Below are 6,000 nucleotides of genomic sequence, written 5' to 3' on the forward strand. Positions count from 1 at the left end.
ACTCTTTTTGACGGGAAATACTAGAAAATCCTAAGAAAAATGCATAAATAACCATCTCATCACTAAAACTCGTCAATTATAAAACATCTGTGTGCAATTCATAAAATCTGTGCTTGGTAAGGTATAACACTTACACAGCAAAACTAAGATGTTCAAGCTTACATAATTCGGTACTTTCTTTTCTCTCTTATATGCTCATGCATGATATGTTTAAAAGAAAAATATGCAAAGAACATGAAAAGCAAAAAGCAAAAAGAATTAAAACGCTTTTAATATGATTGCAAGCGTGTTTCTAGGAGATGTGAGAGTTATATGATGTACCTTGAAGGGGATAGTTCTCATCAAAAAGTAATGACTGTGTGTGATTGTATTTGATCCTCCTATATCATTAGTTGTCATATAATGATGTACTTGCTCTCTTGCAAAAGTTTCACACACAACACGTATAATCTTTACTACCTTTGATACTATTATACAAGTACAATGTGATTTGGCCATCACAAGGAATAAATGTGGGAGTATATGCTCTCTGAACTGTCTAAACACATTTTGAAATAAAATTTGGTTAGACTTGTTTAGTGTATTTTGATCTAGGATTGCTTTGCATATAGAGTTGAGGTTGTGTTTTTATGTTTAACATGCTCTTTGAATGCTTGCTTTGATGGTTATCTTGGATGCATTCATCTGTGAGAGACCGCGCCCCCGGCCCCCTTTTTAAGGAATGTGGTTGGGCCAAACCCATCTCATTTTATTAATTTGAAATTGAATTTACATTGAACATAGGAAATTACATGGCTTTGATCCTAGATACAATCTAAGATAAAGTACATGACTTTGTTTCCTAATTACAATCTAGAAATTGAAAATTACAAAGATAAGCATTTGATCTACTAACCCTTGATCTAAGTTCGGAGGCTATGTTACAAGGTGGGAAGGTGTTAGGCACCCACCTTGCCCGGTGAAACCGGTCTTTTAGACTATGGTGGCCAACAATCATATCATATCATCTAATATGTCAATCAATTTACATGTTGAATTCAATGTGTGTGCATGTGATAAACCCTAATTCAATTTATTAAATATTGCATTTGGATTGAAAAATAAAATTCTAGTGAATGTGTGTGGATGGTGATAACCTAGATTCAAGGATTTGAAAGAATTATGAAACAAACATGTTTTTCATATTTTTGATGTAGATTTAAGATCAAAACTAGTGTTATGCATGAACATGTGATGAACAACCAAGAACATGTAAAGAACACATAAGAACATTTAAGAACATTCAAACATATTCAAGAGAATTTAAATAATCACTATCATGCTTTAATCCTAAATTCTCATCATGGCAACACAATAAACAAGTTAGGGAAAGAGATTAGACTCTTGGTGGAGGTTCTAAGGGTGGAGGAAAAAGAAGAGCTAGGAGAGGAAGAATGAGTCTCACTCAATACCTTGAGTCTCAGGAAGACCAAGATATGACAAGACTACTCTACTTCACTAGAACTCAAAAGAGAAGAAGAGAGGGGGATTTTTTTTGTGTCTCCTGGAATGAAGGAGAGGAAGGGTTTACATAGTAGTGGTGGAGGGAATATGAATGGAAGGCCATTTAATGAGGGTTAAGAAGGATTATGAACCTAGACCTCATTTTAGCCTTGGGGAAAATATGGTGCATTAAATGGAGAGATTGGTGGGAGTGGGTTGTGTTAAAATGAACTCATATGATCATGCATTGCATTCTAAATTCATTATAGCTCTATTTCATGCATTCTCGGATTATGTGACTGATTATATTTGTGAGTGCTGTTAGGTTGGATTGGGTTTTTACCCATGATGCAATTTATTTTTGCACGTCACATGTTTATGCATTTTCATGCACTGCACGTTTCTTTTTTCCTTCTTTCCTATGCCTTATAGTTTCTGTTATTCTCTCTCTTTCTTTCTCGTTCAGTCTCCTCATCATGGCACCCAAAAAGTCTATTCCTTCTAAAAACTCGATTCGTCGTGGTTCCTCTTCATCTTCTTTTCCCCCTGATTCTATTCGGTTTTGTGATGAGAAGGCACGTAATGACTTCTTTGAGAACTTTTTTGACCGAACAATTCATTTGGAACGCTAGATTATTCTGTCTAATTTCCTAAACATTCCTCTACCCATTGCTATTAGCTCTCAAGGATGGGCTTCTCTTTTTGAGGAACCCTCGAGGTGTCTCGACGTGTTCATATAGGAGTTTTACTCCAATATGCACACCATCGATACCTCTATACCTCGGTTTACTATGGTATTCCATGGTACATGTATCGTAGTCACCCTGGACTTCATTTTCGAGGTACTAGATGTTCCTAAGGTGGATTGTCCATATTACCCTAGTCATCCTCGTCTGTGAGAAGGCCATGTTGTGGGGAGGTACCCTTAATTTCTTCACAACTGAGTTCACTAAAGGTCCACGGATCCTTAATATGGTGATGAATTTTGTACTCACTCCATAGTCTCACTATAACATTATCACCAAGCCTTGTGCTTGTTTCCTTCTTTCCCTCATGGAAGGTCTCTCTATAGAATTTCCACCGCACATGATAGAGTCTACTATAGATTGCTATCGTGACATGGCTACACATGATAAGCTCATCTTTCTTTTGGCTATTACGCGTATCCTCACCCACATGCACGTCACTATCCCCCCCACTCCTTACTTCTATGTCTTGGTTGCCATTAGTAAGGAGTCTATTTGGTGGAGTGTAGTGCAGTTTGCTACAAAGCGGCCGTGTATGGAGCCTACAGATGTAGCCCTAGCAAATCCTACAATCCCTTCCCCTCGACCCTTTTCCTTATTTGCCCTTTCTTTCTCATCTCGAGCCGCTGTCTCCCTTGTTGACATCATGGAGCAGCTTCAACACATGCATGCTAATTCTAGTAGTTGTCTAGACCATCTATCCGATGAGATGTGTCAAATGAACACCAAAATCAGTTGCATCACTCGCCACCAGTCTCAACTTGGTGGTTTTGCGCTCTCACCTTCACTGAAGCATGTTAAGGAGTCTTTTTCTTCGGATGGTGGAGATGATGATGATGATACTTTTGGCTTTGAGTATGATGAAGAGATGATGACCTCTCAGTGATACACCCTTTATCACTTGTGACCAAAAGATAGAATAGTTTTGTAAATGAGAGTAGTCTTGGTATTAGGGGGGGAGATAACATAGGATATAGTAGATAGGGGGAGAGTGTTTTTGAGGGATGTAGTGATGTTTTGATGTATTTTTCATTAAATGTACTGTGGTCTTGTGACCACTTTGATTACATACATTGTACTTCTTTGATATATATATATGAGATGATGTATGTTTTTCTTCACCTTGTCTCACATGTGTTATTTCTTCTATCTTTATACACATGTTTCTTCTTGTATACAACTTGTTTATGTTTCACATTTGATGCCTTGATGAATCTTGTTTAAGTGTTTTAGTTAAGACAGGTTGCAAGTCTACCATGCCATGATCTCTCTTCTTGCAAAGTTTTTCAAGAGTTTGTGTTAGGGTTAGACTTATGTACTTTGTATATTGTGGGATAGTTGTGTAAGACTTCTCTCATAATTTCTTTTTGTGCTTTTGTCACGGATTGCCAAAGGGGGAGATTGGTAGGGTCATATTTTATTGTAATTGGCTAATCTTTTGACAAAATGCATTTTACTTGTAATTGGGTAAATCTAAGATTGGTTTAGTACTTCAAAAAACATGTTGTTCAAGTCAAGTATTAAAGACATGAAGATTGGTCTAAGAAACAAGTGAAGAAAAGCTATTCATTAAATCTCGACAAATAGCTCGATAGATGCCTGCTATCAAGACTTAATGTGAAACTTGATAGATAGCTCAATAGCAGCTCGATCTATTGAGAATTATGATTTCAGAATTTCCAAATCTGAAATTCGGCCTAATCTTGTGTAATTGTTTAGGGTTTCATTTCTCACAACCCTAAACATATGTAAGGCTTATTTTAAAGGCCGTCAGACACGAATATAAAGACCAAGAGACTTATTTTCTCTGTGTGAAGCTATTGTATTTGTACTCTATAGGGTTTTGTAACCGAGTGCTTCTAAATCTTCATTGTTGATGAAGTGAAGAACTTGTAGCTAACAACATCTGTTCAAGTTGCTGAAGTTAGTCACGTACTTAGGATTCGTGCAAAGGGTTAGTCACAAATTGGAGGTTTGTGCATCAAAAGCAAAGGAGGCTACTATAAGATCAAGTCCATTTGGGTATTGGAGCAAAAGTTCAAGTGTAGGTTAGTATTTCGGGATAGGCCAGGGTAGTTGGTAAGATTCCTAATACTTGTAACCGCTTGATTGTTAATTAGTGGATTATTGGGAGTGACGATTTTAAAATCACTTGGTGGAGTTTTTGTCTTCGAGATTTTTTCCATTTATCAACAAATGACAATGCCTAATTTATTTTCCGCTGCATTTAGTATTTTTGGTGATTTGTTAGTGCCTTCACATTTTGCATGCAATAGAACTTAATTGATTAATTTGGGTAATTGAATTAATTAACTAGGGTTAAGCTATCTTAACCCAATAGTAGAAATTTATTATTATTTAGGGAAGTGTTATGTCAACAATATTTTTACAACAAATCTTTGATGGTAAGTTGTTATTAGTTCTATTTACCCACCATTAAAATAATTTTTCGCCCATCAATAACAACTAATAAGAATTTGTTACCTTGAATTTTTTGTAAAAGTATTGTCAAAATATTGTGAACATATAATTTTTCAATTATTTAATCTCTAAGGAAAGAGCTCCAAAATAACTAAATTACTGTGAGGGAAGAAAAATGGTACTAACATGGTGAAAAGAACAAAATCACTTGGCACAAAGAAGAAATATTCAGTTGGCATAAAGAAAAAGTGTCTACTTGACATAACACGAACGTGTAATAATCAATTATTATTATATTTTTACATATGATGTTTTATGCATTGCTAATGTACAATCAAAATGTTATTTAAAAAAAAAAAAAGTACAATCAAAATAATAAATAAACAAATAAATAATTAAGATTTTTTATTTGAACTCTTAATTTGATGTCGCGGAAGCCTGAAGAGAAACACACACGATGCTCTCTTGATGGAACAGAAACTAAACTGTTAGTTTCTGGTAGTAAACCTCGAATCCACGAGGGGTTTCCCTGAATCCACAAGGAGATAAAACTGGAATCCACCAGAAGAAAATTTGACAAAAGTCTGTGTTTATTGATAATAGTCTAATTTGCCTCTGACGGCTACAAAACATATAAATACTAAGAAAAACGTTTAAACCTAATTCGCGCTAATTAAGCGATTAGGGGACAAAATTACCGAATTTTACCAAAAATGGCAAAATTGAGTTAACTGCAGAATCATAAACTACTGACCTTAAGGGTCGTCCCAAAACAGACGGGACCTTATTCTGACTTTTAAACTAAAAGTTATTAAGGAAAAACAAATATTACTATAAATAGCAAAAACACTGTTATCGGCCTTAATGAAGGAATTCGCCTAAATTTTGGCGACGTTCATGGTCATGAATCTGGATCAGAACGTCGTTTCCCTTCAACCTGCCAAATTTCATGCAATTCGACACTGTTACCCCGATGCCCCCTACTGGCACCCCCTTTGATCTTGCGTTGTGACTTCCTGCGCCCCTGCTGTTCAAGGAAGGCATGTGCTTCTGTTCTACATCAGTCCCCCCCACTTGAAAAGAACTCGACCCCGAGTTCCCACTATCTGGTTCATCAGGAGGATGATAATCATACAAGTCTGCAACATTGAAGGTAGAAGAAATGCTCATGTCTGGAGGAAGAGCAACCACATAAGCATTGTTGTTGATCTTCTTAGTAATCTGAAATGGTCCATACTTCTTGTCCTTCAATTTGTTGTAGGTACCAACAGGAAATCTCTCCTTTCTGAGATAGACCAGCACTAAATCCCCAACATTGAAGATCTTCTCGCGCCTCTTCTTATCAGCGCTA

Source organism: Quercus suber, unplaced genomic scaffold, assembly GCF_002906115.3.
Source record: "Quercus suber isolate HL8 unplaced genomic scaffold, Cork oak 2.0 scaffold_246, whole genome shotgun sequence".
NCBI lineage: Eukaryota > Viridiplantae > Streptophyta > Magnoliopsida > Fagales > Fagaceae > Quercus > Quercus suber.